Source organism: Perca fluviatilis, chromosome 21, assembly GCF_010015445.1.
Source record: "Perca fluviatilis chromosome 21, GENO_Pfluv_1.0, whole genome shotgun sequence".
Lineage (NCBI taxonomy): Eukaryota > Metazoa > Chordata > Actinopteri > Perciformes > Percidae > Perca > Perca fluviatilis.
In genome coordinates this window covers 10,128,904-10,151,730 of record NC_053132.1, presented here as the reverse complement: position 1 = coordinate 10,151,730, position 22,827 = coordinate 10,128,904, and the positions used below count along the sequence as shown (strand labels likewise).

Below are 22,827 nucleotides of genomic sequence, written 5' to 3'. Positions count from 1 at the left end.
ACGTGTAACGCTGCGCGCATGTGGGACGACGGCCGCACTTTTTTTTTACTTTAATTTTTTTTTTTTTAAACTTACTTTTTTTTCTAAGCGGCGGGCAGATTAGGCGACAGTCGAAACTGCGCGACGATCTCACGAACGTGATGACGTCATCATCACGATCGGGGGCGCGTCGCCACTCAAGGATGGGATGACGTTTCTTAGACACCATTTTTCTTAGACACCATTTTTAGCTAGCCTGTCACTTTGTCTTGCCTTCAGACCAACGGTGCATATCACTTTTAACTCCTTTGGTCGACAGCAAGAGGAAAACTCCTTACAACCATGTCTACACGTCTATTTGGATATCAAGATGGATCATCTGCTGAAGAAGGTACGCGTTGATACACGCTCGCGTACATTTGAATTGAGACCCACTACATTTGAACTGAGACCCAGCACGTTTTGCACGGAACCGTGCACCCCTAAATGGAACATCTAGTACTGGAGAAGCTACTGCTATTACAGATAACCCCACTGCTTTGGAATTGTGCCCCCGGAAAAAGCGATCCCGTCCAGAGATCTTTACGCCAAGCATGGCAGAGTCGTGTACTGTCGATATGGAATGTGAGGGTAAGAATGGATATTGTTATTCCATTCGATACAGCGAGGGCATGTGACAGTAGCTGTGTACACTAGCGTTAGCAGGGGCTACCTAGCAACGCTTAAAACAGAGTGCACAATCTCTGTGAAAGACTGGAAGCTTTTAGGGACGTTGTGTGTAAGGACCTGGACAGCCCTGGATTTCCTGAGATGGTGTATGTGTCCCAGTGGGATAGCAGCAAAGGCGCATAATCCGGTACGGGTAAGCGGAACGTTCCCACAATCTGCTAAGGATTTCATTTTTCCTCCAGTGTATGTGAAGAAAAGGAGAAGATTATTGCAGCCAGAGGTCGTGAAGAATGGCTGTTAAAACCATATCCTGTTTCTAACGAGGAATGTAACAAGTGGTTTAAAAATGGCTTTATTATACAATGGTGTGACTGGGAGTTTCTGAAGAAGCAGTTTGATACAGTTGACTATGTCATCAGAAGAGATCAGATAAGGAGCTCGTATGATACCATAAGAAAAAAGTTGATTTTCGATGACGACGGACAACACACACTGCCCATGCCAAGACCGCTGTACAGGCCTAAAATCGTCGGACACAAAGATTAGTAAGATGGTGGGTCTATTCTACGTGGTGTTTAATTGCAAAATAGTTAAACATGCTTCTTACTCTGTTACTATGTTTTACAGTTACTGTAATGTGTGTATTTTCTCTAGAATGCATGGAGTGGAACTGTATAGCACCCGGGACGCCCCAATCCAACATGGCTTATTTGCTCCACTGACTGCAACCGGATCTCCTCAATCGTCCTCATCATCATCATCATCACATATGTCCCTCGAAGCTTCCTGGCGCCGCCACATATGTCCCCCTCCTTACCGCCCTCTCTTTTGATCAGGTCACCTATACCATCCCCCAACCCCCAGGTCATCTGTTCTTCCCCAATTGTCTGATGTTTTACAACTGACAGGTGGTCATGTTTGTTCAGACATTGTGGGGGATGATCAGCGGATGGATTGGTGACAACATTGTTTATAGACAGTGTTAAAACAGCGTCCCTCTACATCTGCTCAATGTAGTACTTTACCGATATTGGGGGAGATCTGCCAGGGTTGTCAGATCAATCATCCAAGTCAGAAGCAGCACGAGTGTTTGGGCAGTATCCCAGAGAGGGTTCTATGTAAGACATTTTGAACAACTTATGAAAAGACTGTTGACGGATAAATTTGTCCCAGTCGTTCAACGCGCTCTTGGCAATGAAACATCTCTGTGCTGATGGTGCAAGAATCCGTGTGGTAGCCGAAACTGTTTTGAACGAGTTGAAAACAGTGGAAGATGTCACAGTCAAAATACAAGAAATGTATGATGCTATGATTGGTGAGGACGTCATCAAAGTGGCCGAAATTCGAGAAATTGGAGACTACTGGAGAGATTTATATGAGAGAAAAAACTGTGTGTGAATATGGGTAATTGTTTACGTGTAATGTATAACCATAACACTGAGAGATATGTGATAGATCGTTTATCCTGTATTTTAGAACAAGCCATTGCAGGCAAAGTGAATGGTGTTAAAAAGTATCGAAGTATGCACAGTCGTAGCATTGACGTGTGTAGGCTAGAAAAACTGATGGGTCTTGTTAGAAGACATTATAGCAAACCACGTTGGGATGATTTGTTGCAAATGTTGTTATCAATGCTACTAGCTCGTGAGAATGTTGTGGAGACATTCTGTGCAGTCATAACTAACATCACCCATGATTTCAAGAAGTTGAATGTATGTCATGTACTGGTTACGTACACGATGCTTATAGATGTGTTGAGTCTGTATGTGAATGAAAAACAATGTATTGATGTCTTACAGGCTTTGCAAAAACTACACGTTTTCATAATCAGTGAATCCGGTGTGGCCATTTTAGTCAAAACTCTATCTGTAATAGAGGGGGTTTCGCTGTCCTCATAATTTTCGTGTGTTGTAGAATAAATAAGCTTGACATAAAACTAATGTGGTCACTTGTGTCGGTATATGAATCATGGAGAGGGTCATGCGCGAAAAAAATATTATGACCCAGCACACCCTGGAGGGTTAAGTGGGGTGCATAAGCTCCCGAAATGCAGTCAAAGAATATGCGGGGTTACCCCCGGCAATCCCCGCGGTTAAAAAGTTTCTATTGCGACAGGATGCTCATACTCTACATGCACCTGCCTTGAGACATTTCCCCAGGAACCGTGTGTTAGTTAATAGTATCGATAAACAGTTTCAGGCCGATTTGGTCGATATGGCTGAATATTCTGTAGAAAACGACAATGTTCGGTATATATTAACTTGTATCGATGTGTTTTCTAAGTATGCCTGGGTCAGATGTCTTAAAGATAAATCGGGCCCCAGCGTTACAAGTGCCTTTAAAGAAATATTGTGTCAGGGGCGTGTACCTGTGAAACTTCAAACAGACGAGGGGGGAGAGTTCTATAATAAGGGATTTCAAAGATTAATGACTCAGTATAAAATTCATCACTTCTCTACATCAAATGAGACAAAAGCAAGTGTTGTTGAGCGTTTCAATCGATCTTTTAAGACTCGTATGTGGAAATATTTAACAGCTGTTAACTCGCGTAGATACATCGATGCATTGCAAGATCTTGTGAATGCTTACAATAATTCATATCATAGGTCAATAAAAATGGCACCCTCTGCAGTGAATAAGGACAACGAGAAAACAGTTCTTAACAATCTGTACAAACTAAAACACCCCGGAATGATTGCTTTTAAATTTCAGCATGGCGAGACCGTCAGATTGTCAAAACATAGGGGCGTGTTTCGTAAAGGATACCATCAAACGTTTACAGACGAGTTTTTTACAATAGCAAAGCGTATAGGTAGGACGCCTCCTGTTTATATACTAAACGACAATAGTGGGGAGACACTGACAGGCACCTTTTACGAGGCAGAGTTACAGCCCGTAATTGTAGACAAAAACAAAGTGTTTAAAATAGAGAAAGTTGTGGCTAGAAAGAAAGCCGGTCGTAAAAATCTAGTGCTAGTGAAGTGGTTAGGCTGGCCAGACAAATTCAACTCATGGATCTCTGAAAAAGACATAGTTGATGTGAGATAAAGGAGCGATGACACAGTCTTAAACTAGTCACTTTGACTTGATAGTGCAAGACATCGGAACGATGAATAAGAACGGATTTTTTGTTACGTTACCTAGTAACGCATCACCACTAGTTTACCCCAATAATGAGATTTGCCAGTTCAGAACAAAACTGGCAAAGCCGATCATATTATCACAGGCGTATGAGGTGGGTCTTATTGAGATTCAATACCCCAGAGTCTGGAATAGTTTTACGGAGAATGATTCCAAAATTGAATTCTTTGACACAAAGACAAAACTGATCAATAAGATACGGTTAGCAGTAGGGTATTATAATACGATAGCCGTGGGTTTGTTAAAGAATATAATATGAAATGTGCATCTACCCCGACCACGGCACACATAACTATGAGCTACAATCAGTTCACTAATAAAATATTCTTTACTGGAGGAGATGGGTGGCAAGTGGTGTTTAAAGGTCGTCTAGCCGAAATTCTTGGATTTGCCCCAGAGACGCGTTCGATATAATGCATAGACCCCATTTAAAATGTATAGCTCCGCACCCTGCCGACATTCATGGGGGGCGCTATAATATATTTATCTACAGCGACATTGTGGATTATCAGTTGGTCGGGGATAGTCACGTGCCACTACTCCGCTGTATAAATATCTCTGATGAGAGTAGGCGCATGCCCACTCTGACCTACGACACACCCCACTACACATCGTTGTCACGCACAACTATTACGGACATCCAAATAGATTTACGAGACGACCAGAATCAGCTCATCCCGTTCTCATACGGAAAAGTAGTTGTTAAACTACATTTCAGACCTGTGAAACAACACTAAAATGATGCGTAAAGCATACACAGCTGATGATGGGAGGTACCTGACCTATTATATGAATCAGGCCGGTGGGGAGTTGCCAGGATTCATAGGAGCCAGTACGCAGTATGGACACGGACTAGGGGGAATATTCAGAAATCTATTCCGAATGGCTGTGCCGCTTTTAAAAAAGGGGTTTAATATAGCCAAACCTCATCTGAAAACAGCAGCCACCAGTATTATTGGCGACGTTGTATCTAATGTCAGGAATGCTGTAGCGGCCAGACAGCAGGGAAACGGTCTCATGGTGTACAGGCGCAAAGCCTTAAAAAGAACCCCACCAGGATGTGGGCGTACCCAGGCTGTGAACAAAAAGAATAAAAACGCAAACAAAAAACGGAGGGTCGTCAAAAAGAAGAAGACGACCAGAAGTCGCGAGACTCCGCCCGACTCTCCCTCATCTCAGCAAAAGACATATTCTAGAATAATCATGGCATTCATTCATAATCAGTCGGAAGAGTGTGTGAAAACAGAATTGGATCTGTTTACAGTTCCTTACACCCAGACATCTATCGAAAAATCATCATTTGTAGAAATTCCACCAATGTCCGCCCTAACGGACACGGGTCCTATTGAGTTTTTCATCGCTGCTAGCAGAGAAAACTATCTAGACCTTAACGATTCATATCTGTACACACGTGTAAGGATTACAAATCCTGATGGCACAGTGCTGGCTAATGACGCGAATGTGGGTTTTATAAACTACCCCGGATGTAGTCTCTTCTCCCAAGTAGATATAATGTTGGGTGATAGACTGATTACACAGTCTTCGAATACTTATCCATATCGAGGAATTATTGAGGTTTTACTGAATTATGGAAACGACACATTGGACACACAGTTTAGCACGGGTCTATTTTGTAAGGACACTAACGGAAAAATGGACGAGAGGTCTATCCTCGGCGATAATGTGGGGCTGAACCAAAGGGCTGCATACACCTCCGAAAGTCGTATTGTGGAGTTAATATCACCAGTGCACGCAGATTTGTTTTTCAAGAAAAACTGTTGTTAAATGGGGTGGACATGTCACTTAAATTCATCCCGGTCAAAAGAGACTTTGTTCTTATCCGCCGCCCCGAAATGTTCAATTCACTGTAAAAATAATGTCTGCCAGTCTGTTTGTAAAGAAAATATCAGTGTCTCCTACTGTGAGACTAGCACATAGCAGAGCGTTACAACACAATAATGCCAAATATGCTATTGACAGAGTAGCCATAAAAACATTCTCCATACCGGGCGTGCGCGCGTGTGCAACCAAGATAATCTATTTATTGGTCAGATACCTAAGTTTGTTGTCATAGCTTCGTATAATGAAGCATACCACCGGTCGTTGCACGTGAACACCCTTTAATTTCGGACACTATAATACAGAGTTTATAGGCCTATACGCTTGACGGACAACCTCACCCCGCATCGACCTTTTCAACCACATTTTCAAAGAGGGCAATATGTTCGTGAATATTACCAGATGGTGGAATCAACAGGCCGCCACTTAAAAGACCGAACTATTGTCCATAACACGAGGATTTTGGGCGGATATACACTATTCTGCTTTAATTTGAACCTGATGGAGGGGGGTCCGAAACGCTTCACTGGTTAAGACAGGCAATGTGAGATTGGAGGCCCGCTCCCAAACCCACTTGCACGCACGGGTGACGCTTGGATCTGTTATTCTGTTTTTGACTCTGTAATCGAGATATCTAACCGGAGACAAGTCCTATTGGACCACTACTAATAACATGAATACAATTGAGCTTACCAGCGTCCCTTAGAAAAAGAATGAATGGGGAAGTAAATTTCTTGGGAGTCAGGCCTTGTGACCAACTTCCAAAACCATCATCGCAAGCTGCCTCTGCGTGCTGTTGATAAATACTCATCCAAGTTATATGCCAGGTGAACATTGGTTGGCTATATACATAACCGAAAACAAACATGGATTGTTCTTTGACAGTTTTGGTCATTCACCTACCGCTGTTCCCCGGAAATCAATAATTTTCTCTTAAAAACTGCCGTGGAGGTGTACCATATTGGGGGTCCAAGTAGCAAAATAATTATTCTACAACCTGTGGGCAACATTTTGTTTTTTTTTATATCATATTCAGAAAAATATTCCTTATACAAAAGTGTTGAGCCTGTAACGGTTCTAATCTTGTATGTAATGATACAATGGTCACTCATTTTGTTAGCAAAATACATCCAGATGTGTGTCATGATCAGAAATTTAAATGTGTGCAATGTGCAAGTGTTGTATATAGGTAAAAGTCTTGGGCAATGATGTTTTTTTCCAATAATAAAGAATGCAGAATATATCCATCTTACCATCTCTTTATTTATTTATTTTTTAAATACATGGTAAAACAGTAACACAGTAGGGTAGAATACCCGAAAATTTTTGAAAACAAATAGTGAAATACATTCAACATTTTCCCCGCTTATTTTATCAATAATGTCTTTTAGGTTTTCACAGTGGGGAAAAAACATTTTTCGGGTGTCGTCATAGTCAATAGGAAAATAATGTAAAAGTAGTATTAAAATATAAAACAAACAATACGTAAAAAATAGAAAAATAGACAAGATACAATCATTAAATGTCTGTGCAGCATGAGGGCAAGAGACTAACCGTCTTTTTTTTAGGTTTTCACAGTAGGAAAAACATTTTCTGTGTCACAGTCAATAGGTAAATAAGTAAAAATAGTATTAAAATAGAAAACAACCAATATGTAAAAATAGACAAAAACAAACATTAAATGCCTTTGACAGTTTGGCGATAAAAAATAAATCAAAAACAAGTCCACCGTGTACTGGTCAAGGGTGAAGCCAAGCGTACTGTCCTAGGGATGGGCGCGTGTGCTTGTACCTGTCAACGACATTCTTCTATTGATGACGGTCAAAGAATGTTCACACATAGGGCATCAAGACGAGCTGCCCTATGTTTGTAACATGTCTGGTGACCGTGAATCAGTAACTGTGTGATGACTATTAGCGGCCACAGGGGACAGTGTTTTAAAGCCAGTAACAGCACGAAGGACAGTTGTGTTTGGAATTACGGATAGGGGTATGTTTAAGAGCGCTAACGTCTTTAAAAAACATTCCACCCCGCAGGTCTCGAAAGGTCTGAAACATTGTTAGGGGTGTCACACTTTTCAGTAGATCATACAGATGACTGCCTGTTACAGTCTTATCTTCAACAACAATTTCCCCATTATTTGTCCACGAGATGTGATCGGTATTACGGGATAAAGCGGTGAGTATGTATTCAGCGCTATGCGTTTATTCCTGGGGTGCATATGTGCCAATATCTCTGATCTTATTATATCGTCTTCTACGACTATGTCTTGTGACTCAACACCTGTGTCATCGCCCTTAGATGCATCATGGGGTAGGGATAACGTAAGTACATATCTTCTCACCGCTCCCCAGTTTTACCAGGTTTAGATACTTCTGCAAAACACTGGAATATTTTTTGGCTTTTTCATATACGTCAATGTCGGACTGGTTTAGTTTATCACTCATGGCTCTGTCCAATTCGTTTTGCACAGACTGCCTCAAAGAGACGCTTTGAGGGTCTGTGGATTGATGATGCTGTAATGCTGATAGCTGCTGTTGAGGCACCAGATACATTTTCTGTGTGTGTTCCATGTCAGTTCCTGTTGATGAGGCTAGCTATGAAAGGAATTGCAGCCCCCAGTAGAGGCAATAGAAAACCACCGGGTTTGGGTAATTGTCTTTTTTTTAAATGTTTGACTTTTTTATCCGCGATTAGTCTGATAACCTTCTTCTTCTTTTTCAACAACTTGTACTGAGTACTAGACAGAGGTATATTCCCTCTTAAAACGCTTTCCAAAGCTATCTCGCGCACGTGCATTAAGAAAATCTGGACTAGCGCTGCTCACAATGACACCTCTAGCACGGGGTGTCGCCTCTATGAAGAAGGTCCAGCAGAGCCAAAGTTCCGTGCATCCGGATTGACATTATTACACCCTCTGTTTTCTCGGACATACACAACCTGCCGTGGCGATATCAGATCTGTTCTGAGGCGGAAATTATCTGGGGTTTTGGATTTATAATCTATCATGAGATAGCCATATCGGTAACTTGTTGCATCGTTAAATGCCTCTAAAAAAAATTTACTATTTCTGGGGAACATCTGACGTCCTAATAAACTCATCTGAATCTGGTCTCTAGGATTTTTAAACAAAAACATATAGCTTGTGTTCAAACTGATTGTACGCACTGACTTGCCTTGTATAAACAGATTCTGCACTAAATATATACAACTTAAACGTCTATGGTACGCGCATTTTGTGAAAACATTTTGCACCTCCAAATTACCACTGGCCTGGCATAGTCATATCGATTACTAGCAGATTATTCTTAGTAGGGGGAGAAGTCGTCGTGCGATAGCGAGTCAGGAATATCTTGCACAAAATTTATATTCGCTGTTTTAAGCATCTGATCGTATATCGGCTGCCAGCAAGAGTAAATGTATACGATGTTATCGATCTCGTGTGATATTACTTTTGATGAATTTTCGATAATATCTTTGACAAAATACGTTTTTCCGCAATTTGAGGGACCGCTAACAACTGCACTGAATGGATGCTGAAGCCGTCCATCAAAACCTGCAATAAGCTGGCTACTATTATTATTATTAGTAGCCATAAGGGAGGGTTGTGAAGTCACAGAGCACACGGCGCTTATTGTACACGACCTGCACTTTCTTGGTAACTGTGTCGTTTTTGAGATGAAACCGCTTTTTGTCGCGTTTTATGGTGAATGCGCTAGTGGTCAGATGGTCTGTGGACTGGCGATTAGCCACAAAAGACTGTACAAGACCTATTAGTGACTCGTGTGTAACAACTTGTGCGTTCTGCGAGTTGAGGGTCACGCCTTTACACTTCACCTGGGTTTTTCCTTGAGCGGTTCGATAAGCATAGCATTTCGGCCCCCCCGAAACAAATTCTGTTATATAATCCTCTGTAGGAGAACCACAAGCTTGTGCGTGATTGAGCTCATCTGTCAACTCTCCAAGATATGGCCCCAGAGGGGGGACCCACTCATCTTTTTTGGTTGTGAAAATGACGCTGTCTGTGTCACAATAAAGAACTCTGTCTTGCAGCTTATCCAGCAAACCGTACAACTCCATACGAGCATAGGCGCTGGTCATAGCCCCGATGAACACATTCACATCTTTTACTCTGGACCCTTGACTCTCTGCATGGCGCCACTGAACAATGGCAACCTCTGGAGAGATAAATGAGAAGTGTCGAACGTCGAAAGCATCGCTGAACATGAGCTGTGTGAAACGTTCTGGGCGGCGTTTATGAGCTCAACAGATGGCATATTGTTACGCGACGATCGCAGCGTAACCCAAAGACTGTTAAGCAATAGCTTATTAAGACTTCTGACTGCCGTGTTAACGGCTATCTTGTCAGACTCAAGTTGTATGCCCTCACGTAGGTAGTCCTCTACGTACTTTTGTTTCTCATCTTCCGTTTTGATATGCCCTGGGTATCCGGAAGCCTGCTGCTTGAGTTTGAGAAATGTCTTAACATAGCCTTTAAAAAGCTGGTCAGATTTTTCCGGAAAATGCCAAACCTCCGAAATGGTGACTACGTGGTACCCCTTCTCCACGGCTTTGTTTAGTTCAAATGTCACCCACACACCGGACAGCTGTCTCTCCTGATCGGTGTGACCGCAGTCGGCTGTCTGATTCAACTGCTCAGCACAGAGGCCACATAGCGGGAACATCAGCTTACCGTGACAGCGATAGGGGAGAACTGGATGGTACAAGCCTCTAGGGGGAGCCACAGTGCATTTCACAAGGCCAAAGTATGTTTTTAGGTCGTCAAAGTCACGGTGGATTATCTGAGGGTGACCGATGGGGTAGTCTCTTTGTGCCTGAACCATGGGGTACAGACTTGTAAAGTCATAGTATCTGATTTTTTCATCACCTTCTGTCTTGTGATACAACTTAATTGCATTTGTTCGCCCTCCGTAGAGGGCTTCTCGGGGGTTGAGACGCTCTGGTTTTTCATATGTCGACATGAACCTTTTAACGTCTGGATTATTGCTCACATTGTGCTTCCAATCACATTCCCACTTCACCACAACCGTTAGCCCATAGGCAGTCTTCAGTGCTGACACTCTGTCACTGAACTCCTTGAGCAGCTCGCCATGTGTTTTTTTATTTGTGAGAGGATTGATCTCGGCCTGTCCGTAACACTTATCACAACCATGGAAGAAACATCCGTTAAATTCGTAACACGTATTTGTGGTGGGGCAGTACCCATCAACAAAAAACGGCCCAAAGGCCTTTTCACCTCTGTTAAGAGCGTGTTGGATGTCGATGTTGTCTCTGTATGCTACATACTGGAGCCACTGTATTGAGATGTCTGAATACGTTTTGTTTTGCTTTACGTACGATCCCTCATAGGTTAGTGCCACAGTGTCTCTGGGGATGAACAATGTCTTAAACACTCCCATGCATGATCCAGCTAGTGTCGTAAATGTAAAGGGGTCTAGACCTGTACAAGCAATGAACGCGTCCCTGTACATTTTACATGCCTTAACCAGGACGCACCACATTAACGCACGCTTTGCAATAGCGGGACAACTCTGTCTGAAAGTTGAACCGCTTGTGTTTAACAGAGTCGTACCATTCCATGAATGCTTTCTTAGACGCGGCTCCAATTGCAGAGTCAGAAATAAGAGAGCTGGCGCAGGATAGGGACCGATGTATTTCTCATTTTGTCGGCGATTGAAGGCGGTGGGAAATGTCCTTTTAGCACGCCAGTGAAACCCATTGCTGCAGGGGTTTTAGCTAGTGCCATGGGGAGAAAAACTGAATGAGTCAATCCATCGCTGTTTGTATTTAGAGTCTACAATCGACGCATCACCCTTGAACCTCATCATAATAATACTAGGACAGACACGCTTGACTCACCAAATATTCCAAAACAACGTAGCTGTCAAAGCCTGAGGCGGCGGGCGATAAAGGTGTAGCCTTTATATTTTTTTTCTGTAATGACTGATGAATAACCCCACACATTTCGTTGTTTCGAAGCAGTGCTTTTCACCTTCATGTTCATAGTACACACATAATTAGCCTCGTGCGGTTGTCATTGTATCTTGTTTCGAAATCGTAAAAGATGTACTTATCATTACTTTCAGCATTTTCGGGCGGCTGTATGTAGCACTCATGAGCTGAGTCAACTACGTGTTCACCGCAATGGGGGCATTTCGGCAGCCTACAGGTGTGTTTTTTGTTTTTGGACACCCGGGTAAGTCATGTGACAGGTGTCACAATATTTGAGTCTGTCACATGGTATGATGCGATGCTTTACATCAGGCTTTTTATGTTGATCAAAGCATTGCTTTGACTTGCAAAGCGCTTTTACAGTCGGAGCACCTGATAGTTTTCACTGATATACATGCAGTGAGACAGACATTACACCTCAGACTACAGCTGTGGTCCAGTGGCTTTTGATAGGCCTTGTACGCAAGTATCGCACACGCATTTAGAGCCGAAAAAAGAAGTTTTGTTCACAATGAGGTAGAAATGTTCACCGTGTAAATACAGCCATGCAGTTTTCACATGCTGTTCGGCTCGTTTTGAAAATCTCTGGTTTTTACGTCCGGCTGTGTGATGGAATATCACGATTTTCATATTCAAATTTCTCTGAAATCTGTCAACATCAGAGAACGATACTGCGCGCGTACATTCAAAACCCAAGATCCCTATATAGCTGCTTCGCATAATCTATCTTTCGCTTTGAGTCATTCTTGCGTCTACATAATGAGCCAGACAGAGGGCAAAGCAAAGATTCTCTTTGTCATTGGTATTCATCGGATTGTATAGTGCATTACACTTATCAGTCAGGATTTCATCGAAGCATACCCCCCAGATCTAGTCGAGCCCCACCCGACATATTGCGTGCTAGTGTCACAAACGAATTCTAGCGAATCATCGGCCAATGAGGTGTCGTTACTTTGCATAGCGTCTGCAATTTGCTCCAGAAATTCATCTGTATTATATTTATCGTTTGAGCTCAGAACTGTTTGGATAGGTGCCACTAAAGCAGCACCCCGTAGCTCTACATTTAAAATGCTATCCCGCTGCGAGCGCTCTAAGGCCCTGACGATTAACCCTGTTAGAGTTCTGTGTACTTGGGCTGGTACGCTACCGATATTGCACAAATCGATATTTCGTAGATCGACATCTTGACGAAACTCTGTTGCATTAAAATGAGGAATCTCTGCACGATATCTCGGATGATACCCTAGACAAACGCCCGCCACACTGCATCGCTGCCTGTGGATTTCTAGGTGGCCCCATGTAGGCTCTGGTGGAGGGCTGGGGGTTTGTATAATCATCTGAACGTATACAACTTGACGATGGACACTCGCAAAAACATGTTTGACTTTTGTAATCAGGATTTTTGGCCGGAGGTTTCGACACAGTCCACAGGCCTGTCTGGACATGCTAACGGTGGGGTGTGATTTGATGGCTGATTGCGCACAAGGCTGCCTGTTTCTTGGGGAACTGTAGTACCATTGACAGCCGCGGCCTATTGTTCAGAATATCTTGGAATTTGCTCCCCAGCTTTCCCACACACTGAATATATGCATCGTGATTACACTCAGCACGGCTATAGTCATCTGCACACATAGCATCTACATTGGTTTCATCGTTGTGTACATGTCTTTGATGCGATTTTTTACGTTTTTTAGCGGGGATTTCCATTTTATTATGTTATTGAAATGTTTTTTTATTTTATTTTTTTAATTTTTTTTACAGACCCTTAAGACTGCTTCACATCATGTTTTTTTTGCTACTGTCTTCTGCGAATATGGTTATCAGCGGTGTTAGTAGTCTGTTGAGAGCTACTGCTCGCTGAAGATGCCGCGCCTCTGACGTCTCGAGGTCTCTGGTGTGGCTGTCTAACGCTGCAACCAAGGACGTAACTAGATCAAACAGACTTGTATTGGTGGCTTGCAATGCACCCACTGCATTCACCAGACTATCGATGTGTTTTTGTAAATTATCAACTTTGGATTCTAGCTGGCGATGTATCGCATTTGACACGGTGTGTCGGCGTGAAGTTTCGGCACAGAATTCGAAGAGGGCCTCATCCTCAACTACTGTTATCTGTGCAGGACGGTTTATGTGATCAACTGCTTCAAGACTGCTGTTGGTACTAGAACAATCCAATACTTGACCACATTGAAATGCCTCATCAATATCTTCTGTATTTACAGAGACGTCTGATGTTGCATGAGCCTGTGGGATTACTTTAGCTTTGGGTCTCTGACTGATGGGGGTGTTTGGAATATAACACACACAATCACATTCTACATCACCCCTGTTCCCATGGCACTGACAGGCTTCCTGCTCAGGTGAAATCGAAAAGGTCGGGGTCGGTCTCTGATGATTCTTAGCTCTCTCCTTCAAAGGGTGCCTATGAGGTGGTAATAAAACACAATTGGTCACACACACACACACAATCCCCTACAGGCACCCTACCATAAACACAATGCCCAGTACCCCATCCCTTCAAATGTTTGACTATCGCTGCAGACCCCCGATCATAAACGCTGTGCTACACCACCATAAAACACGATAACAGGTACTCACCTCTTCAGCTCCGCTTTGAGGTAGCTCCTGGATTGGGGCTATTACGTCCCTGGGCAACCCGTCCCAGCTATGTCCTGGAGTTCTGCCACATCCCCCCATTGTAAAAATTGTTGAGGCGCATCACGCTGTCTCTCGGGAAATCTGATGCATCCAATGAGGGTGCGAACAACTCCTCTGACCCGGGATGCACTCTGCAAATCTGCGCACAGCATTTAGCGTCTGAAAGCACAAGGGTACCACTATTAATATATATAAAAAGATTTCTAACGTGTTAGCTGATTATATGCTGCTAGACACAGAATATGGTACCTCTATAGTATAAGAGGGGACCACTGCTATCCCAGTAGAAGAGGCCTCATCCAATGTAACGTCTCAGCATGCATGTTTGAGTGGGAGAAGCACCCGGGGCTCCTGAGTCACACACACACACACACACACACACACACACACACACACACACACACACACACACACACACACACACACACACACACACACACACACACACACACACACACACACACACACACACACACACACACACACACACACACACGAAAATCACACCTTCTAAATATTACATGCTTATTTTTGTTTCTTATCAACTTACCCCAATAGTGGTCTTCCTTATTCTGCCGAACGCGAGATGGCATGGGTATAACATTGCCCCCAAATAGTTGCGGTGACTCACAGGGCGTGACGGGTCTTCGGTTTTCAAAGCATGGGTTTATCAAAACCCTGCACCACATTGTCGCTTTTGTAGAGGTAGAGACGTACCATACAATAAGACAACACATAACACATTGTATAAAAAAAGACGAAACAAATAATAGTAACACCTAAACATTTATTTTTTTTTTTTAGATAATTACCCTCTTTCAGCTTTCTTAGAGCGTTCAGCTCGACTTCTTTTTCTTATTACACCAGTGGTCTGATTTAAGAGTTGACTTATATTCTGTAATACTGGTCTCCCTACATAAAATCAGAGCAATAAGGATACATGTAAGATCATATGACGACATAAAATCACATTATGCAACAGTGTCTTGTCAATATATGTGTGCATATATATATATATTTTACCTTGTTGAAAATCATCATCATCAGAGTTCCAAGAAGCATTACTCCTAATCTTCGTAGAAGGCCCTATTGATGCAGACTAGCTAGATAAACATACATTGAACAATACGTTTTTAAACTCATGAAATTGTATTATATGAAATGGTATATATCCTAGAATAGTGTTAAACATTACGCTGCTTTTTTAAATTTACTCACCCTTTGTAGACATGACTGCAAGACGTCTTCCTCTTGCTTTTCTCCACCAAACGAGTTAGAAAAAAACAAAACACCGTTGGTCTGGTTGAGAAGGGCGAAGGAAAAACGAACGGACAAGCTAGCTAGCTAACAAATGCTAGCTAAAAACGTCAGGGAAAAGAGGCCAGGTAGGTCGAGACAACGTCTTTTAAAAGCGGACAAACCACTCCCTGTGTGACGAGCTGTCACTCTAACCCTACCTCCACCTCTTCACCCCTTTAATCATAGGCTAACACCACTTTTTTAACACCTTTCACATAAATCTAAATATATTACCTTCATACGCCCCCCTACGTAGATGCGCCCCGCAACGACGACGTCATCACGCACTCCGGCAGCGAGCACAAAGACTCCCCCACCAAACTGCCTTACAGGAATACATGATTTAAAAACTTCAACAAACTCTGGCAGAACACTCCGTACAGGCACGGCTATGTTTTGCACGGGTCTCCCTTCCATTCATTGGGACCAACAAACCGGGGACTATTGATTTTATTTATTTCTGCATTTTATTTTTAATTGTTAATAAAAAAAAATAAAATAAAATATAGGTGAGGAGGGGATGACTACGTCAACCCCCCTCCTTGAGTGGTGCACGCAACTTCGACTATACGCCTAATCTGCCCCGTACCTTGGAAAAAAAAGAAAATAAAGTAAAAAAAAAAAAATTAAAAAAAATAAAAATAAAAAATAAAAAAAAAGTTCAAAAAAAAAATAAAAAGTCTTGATTCCAAAGCGCGGGCACGTCACGTACGTGCACGCGCGAAGGTGGGGTGGTTATTACTACTAACATCGTCAAAATCCCAGTGAGGAAGCTTCGTGAAGGAGGTTTTGGAAAGGACGGGCATGGGAGTCTCAACCACAGCGCCAAGTGATGTGGAAATTTGACAAAGAGCAATAGATGCAACATACAAAAACTAGCAAGATACACTTTAAAATTACTTAAATGGAAAAACCATACCTGGAAATGTGCTGATACATATTTCTTTGAAGACAATTTAACAGGATTAGAAACTTATTTAAAGGGGTGATAGAATGATTATATAGGGTATTTCACACTGTTCCTTATGGTCTCCTAATGGGGTATGTAACATTAGTTGGGCTGAAAATGGCCTGGTTGATATTTTACTGGCCCTTATGCATCCCTTTGTTTTGGCCCTATTTGTAACAAGAGCTTTTCTTCCAAATATGGTATGGTCATGAATATTCAGATGAGCTGCGGCGCTGCTTGGTTGAGCCTTAGCCCCGCTTAACACACACATAGAGACGCTGGATTGGTTGAGCGAATTCGCCATACACACGCATTAGAGGTCGTGTACTGATTGGTTGAGCGAATCCCCAATACACATACATTAGAAACGCGACAGAATCTCATATTCCAGACACTGCAATGTTTCCTTACCAAATTCACTTCTGAGACTTTTTAATGCGAGAAATCAACTATATAAAGCTCAAATATGGGTCGGTTTTTACGAAAATGGATGGCTAATTGCAAATTTGGTAAAACTGTATGTCGGAGTTCAGCTGCCTGTGTTGCTGCCCGCCTCGGGCCTGCCTTCCTCCACAGACCCGGCTTGCTGTGAGCTCGATTGAGCTCCGGCACGGCTGCTGCAGCCCACAACACCTCATACCAGCGCAAAGTCACCGTTTGGGCTGGTGGACTACTACCAAACGCGCTGCCCTGACAAAGCTCCAGGGCCTGCATCTCCTTCCTTCCTGCTAGCTAAATGGCCCGCGTGTGAGAGCGCGGTCAGCGAGCTTGTTACACCAGCAATCTCTTACCACATGTTACACACATGTCACGCCACTTAGCTATACAACATATAACTATATGTTTTATAAAGCTAACAACGGTGTCCGATTTCAAGTTAATGAATATTTGTGAGCTGTAATGGTTGCTAATACGCGACTGTCCCTTCAATCCTATGTGTACAGATTGCGGCTAGTTAGCTTCATTTTTGGTCGTAATTTGAGTATATTTACGGTTTGAATTTCGTCACGCCACTTATACAACATCTAACTAAATGTTTTATAAAGCTAACAACGGTGTCCGATTTCAAGTTAAAGACCCACCCGATGAAAATCATGTTTTTCTAGGTGTTAACATGTTCTTGTAGCATTTTTCTGATGTTAGAGGACATATCTTGAGAAAAATAAGCTCAAAGTTGTATTTCTGAGTATTTCTGCATTCAAATGTCTGTGAATCAGTAGCAGACGCTAAAATGCCGGCTAAAATAGACTGGAGTTGTGACGTAGTAACTCCACTGGGCGGGGCCACAAGCTCATACTCCGCCCACGTCCCGCCCGCTCAGGTTCTGAGGAGTAGAGAAGACGATGGCGGATCAACACCTATGTGCGGTAGCGGGTTGCAATGCTAAGAGGAGAGATAGTGGTATTAGCTTTCATGCTTTACCAAAACATGCGCGGGGGGAAAAAGAAGGATTATGGTTAAAAGCCTTGGTCACGGCAATGTTAAAAAACACACATCGGTTTGCGGTCAGCACTTCACAGAAGACTGTTTCACCAACTGGCAGGAGAAAAAATGGGCTTTGTCAGTAAATTATTTTTGAAGCCGGATGCAGTGCCTTCCATCAAGACGCCATCAACTGGACAGCCTGTGTTTTTACCGGTAAGTTTATTTTTTTTTTTCTGTCAGGAGCTAGTTCAACGATCCCGCCTGTTTGCTAGCACAGTGCGGCCAAAGTGGCGCTTTTCTGTCAGGAGCCAATTCAACGATCCCGCCTGTTTGCTCATTACATCAGCTAACGTTACCTACCGGGTAACTCTCTGTTAACTTAGCTTCATCTGTGTTAAAGCGATGTAGATTATAATGTAATGTAATGTAATGCGATTTACAGGGGCTTTTTTGAAGTTGTGTTTTTGAATATGTGAATGTCACAGATACACACACACACACACACACACACACACACACACACACACAACACAAGCCGTTGCATGGCATTGTGAACCGAGTACGTGGCTGAAATTGGAACACATGCTGTAACAAATAAGTCACTTTTCGCCGTTTATCAATCTAAATTCCGCGCGTTCAAGTAGACGCGCCGCGCGGGGTAGTGACGAGTTTAGCCTGTCGCGATCGTTTGTCCCCCGGGTGTCAAGCCCATCACTCCGTGAGAGAGTCAGTCAGTTTTTCAGATAGAGCGGTGACAGTAGCATCATAATAATCCTGAAATTCGGAGCAATCCACTGATACTAGCTAAATATGTCCTGATTGATCACTGTGGGGGGAAGGATAAATCGCGCGAAGAGTTGAGCTGTTTTACAATTTAATAAATTGTTGTGAGCTGGAGAGCTCTCGTTATAAGCTAGCTATAGCTAGCTTTGTTTGCCATTCATTCCAATGGGGAAACATCGCGGCTAGACTTTCAACATACATTGCGTATATTTACACTTTGAATTTCGTCATGGCATTTATATAACACATACTCTATGGTCTTACAAAGCTAACGTTTTTGACCGATTACAATTTAATAAATTTTTGTGAGCTGGAGAGGTCTCGTTACGAGGAAGCTAGCTATAGCTCTGTTTGCCATTCATTCCAATGGGGAAACATTGCGGCTAGACTTTCGACACACATTGCGTATATTTACACTTTGAATTTCGTCATGGCATTTATATAACACATACTATATGGTCTTACAAAGCTAACGTTTTTGACCGATTACAATTTAATACATTTTTGTGAGCTGGAGAGGTCTCGTTACGAGGAAGCTAGCTATAGCTCTGTTTGCCATTCATTCCAATGGGGAAACATTGACTTTCGACATACTTTGAATTTCGTCATGGCATTTATATAACACATACTATATGGTCTTACAAAGCTAACGTTTTTGACCGATTACAATTTAATCATTTGTCGGTTTTTAATTTTGCAGTGTTACTGTGATATAGATGTATGGCTATAATGATCATTTTAGGCTAACGTAATAGCCCGTGTTAGCAGCAGGGTTAGTCCTGAGTGTACCTTTATGGTTGGTTTATGCCTTAAAATAATGGCCAGGATTTCTGGGAAAAGGTACGATATGTTTGTTTCAAAACATCACTGCAGGTTGATTGTTTTTCGCAGCAGAGGTTGATTGTGGGCGAGAGGGCGACAACACTGTCTTGGTTAGCTCACCGAAGCTCTACTGCCACTGTCTCGGTAACGTTAGCTAATGTCCGCTAGCTAATGTAGGCTAACTATAGCCAGTTAGCTTTGTATGTAACATAACAAAAACCCACCCATCTCAGAGGAGCGAATAAAGTTATGTACAAAAGGAGCACTAACGCCACAGGTCTTATCTTGGCAACGTGGACGCAGATATAGTTAACTCCGAAGGCAGTCGTAATATTTACCTAGTAGGCTAGGCTAACGCTGTTGCGCTAACGTAACCAAAACATCGATGTAGCTTTACCTAGCAGTCTAAACTTATCTCGAATCCGGACCTTTAACTGTCTATGGTCCGGAAAAAGTGTATGATTAATGGTAAAGTTATTTATTGTGTTCTGTTTTCTCTGTTTCTTCAGAGTAACGGCCTTCTCTTCGGCCGACACAGAACGACAAGAGATGTAGGCTGTCAGTGGGAGCCACAGAAGAGGGGAAGGTCGTCCGTGCCAATGGCTCCCCGCCCACACGCGAAGCGCAATGCTAATGAGCTACTGCCGCTCTGCTGAAGCGAAGTCCCAGAAAACGGCACAGGTTTTGTGATTTTGGCTAAAAATGGCATAATCATCATTTAAAGACCACTGAGAATGTTTAAAAATAGCTAAAAATATGATCGGGTGGGACTTTAATGAATATTTGTGAATTCCAGAAGAATTCTAAGAGGAGGCTAGCTAGCTCTCATTGATAGAGCTCCATCCAGCCGCAGGCTCTATCAATGAGACTTCGCGGACAAGCGGCGTTTATTTTCCCAATCGTTTGTTTAAATAACTCAACACATTATAATTACACACATTATAAGATTAACTAGAATCTGTGGTAAGAGAATGCTGGCGTAACAAGCTCGCTGACCGCGCTTTCACTCACATACACCGGGCATTTAGCTAGCAGGAAGAGGGGAGTTGCAGGCCCTGGAGCTCTGTCAGGGCAGCGGCGTTTGGTAGTAGTCCAATAGCCCAAAACGGTGACTTCTTGCGTATGAGGTTCTGTGGGCTGCAGCAGCCATGCCGGAGCTCAATCGAGCTCACAGCAAGCTGGGGTCTGTGGAGGAAGGCAGGCCAGGCAGCGAGGCAGCAACACAGGCAGCACCAGCCTCTGAAGTCCGACACACAGTCGGACAAAATTTGCAATTAGACATCAATTTTCGTAAAACGGCCCATATTTGACCTCTACATAGTTGAGTTCTCCCATAAAAAAGTCTCAGAAGTGAATTTAATGGTAAAATAGCATATGAACAATGTATACAATTTCTAAGATCTGCCGGACCTAGATTCAGAAGACTAACTGATCTCAGGTCAGTTGTGTAGCCTATGTAAATGTTGGGCGTGACCGTTCTCTTAATACACCCACGGCTGTGACAAAGGTTCCCGATTTTTGAGATGCTTACCGCAAGCAACTAGCTTTGTTGAGATTCGCCCCGTTTTCAGCGGCAGTTTCAAAATATGAGATTTTTCATAGTAAAGGGGTGGCAATGGGATTTTGAGCTTATATGTATGTCCTATTTACCCACCGAACTGTCGTTATTCAACTATGACAGGGTAAAATCTGTTTTGCATTCTATCACCCCTTTAAAAACATTATAATATGTAATAATAGATAAGTTCCCTTCTTTCCCCTAAAGTATTTCTAGACTCAATGCAACTTACCTGATGCTGCTTGATGATTGGCCCCATGATAAAAGAAAAAGTACAATGCAAACTGAGATCACAAGTAGTCAATTTATTGAATGAATCAAATTTGAACAAATGTGTCAGTGGCTTGTTGATCTTTACATTGTTAGTTAATTTCCTATCCTGGCCTGGCACACATTTATACGGTTTGATAAAGTACTTATAGGACTTTAACTTATCATTGCTCTTACAATAACGAGCGGAGCTGTCCTCAATTTAGGTCATCCTGTACGTCTCATCTCTGTTTTTTTCTGCCGATTTTTCTCCGTTTCCAGCCGATTCCAGCAGACTTCAGGCTGAACAGGAAGTCACAGAAACAGTGTGGTCCGATTCTGATTTAATAAAATGTTATCAGACCCATCAGCTCCTACACAGTCTCCAGTTGTTTATTATGACAGAGTAGCTGTCAAAATGCTCTACATGCGATCTGTTGCTGAGTTACAGTGTAGATGATCTGTAATCTGAACGGATTTAGTCTCTCTGACTTCTAAACGTAACTATCAGCCACACAACATGTGGTTTGTAGAGAATAAGCCTTTAAATCCGACAAATAGCAGTTAAAATCCCTCCAAATCAAAATCAATAAAAAGTTTATATAAAACGTCATCATGTTGAGTTGATTCTGAACCAATCAGCTGAGAGGCTGGCGTTTCCCAGCATGCCCTGGGTCCGCCTGGGTCTTGCAGTCGGTGAAAAGCAACTGCACTGCCTGCGTCTCAGAACTGCGGCCGCGTTGATCTTGTGAGGTTATCGTTGCCCACGAGGTGCATGACGTCAGAGCAAGTCGGGCTCAAGTCGGACACAAATCTAACCGGCATGCATTGGGCGGAGATCGCCGACGATTGATTCTGCGCAGATCTGGCTCATCTCGAACGAGCCTAATGAATTGACTCCTGCTTGCGTTCATGCCACCTCGGAATAACAGACACCGCCCCCCTGGTTACGCTGTTTTTCCGACTGGCAGCGTTCACATGGTCGGGATGCGTGTTCTTCTTCTTCTGTTATATTGGCGTTTGGCATAACAACTTTTAGCATGACTTATGCGAGCATCCAAACATCACATGGACAGGTGTTTTTTTGTGTTAACTGCAGGACAACGAACGGGAAAAGACACGGATAATGTGTTGTTTTTTTATACATAGGCCTATTTATGAATACTTTTAAACATATTATGTCTGTGTATGTTTCTTGGCAGAGGCATTTGTCCACAATAAACAGTTTATTATCATTGAAATATGTTTCCTTCTGATTCCCACAGGACGTTACGTGAATGGTGACGTTTTCACTCGGAAAAACGTTTTTCCGATGTCCATGAACGCACGGAAAGTCTGGTAAAATTGTGAGTCGCACCAAATTCACGGTGATTGGTTGTAATGAGTAACGATGCAGCACATAAAAAATGTATCAGAGTAAAAGTATTAAACTCATTGAAAATATGTAGCCTACTCAAGTAAAAGTGGAAGTAGGAGAAAAAAA

At 42.7% G+C, this 22,827-nt stretch overlaps 1 long non-coding RNA gene across 1 annotated transcript; it reads right to left on the bottom strand.

Moving 5' to 3' along the window:
- Nucleotides 1-15,080: 15,080 nt before the first annotated feature.
- Nucleotides 15,081-15,806, bottom strand: LOC120551238. Its single transcript, XR_005637846.1, has 3 exons — nucleotides 15,478-15,806; nucleotides 15,283-15,362; nucleotides 15,081-15,171 (listed from the first exon to the last, which is right to left on the bottom strand). It is a non-coding gene; the product is annotated as an uncharacterized LOC120551238 (long non-coding RNA).
- Between the last annotated feature and the right edge of the window lie 7,021 nt (nucleotides 15,807-22,827).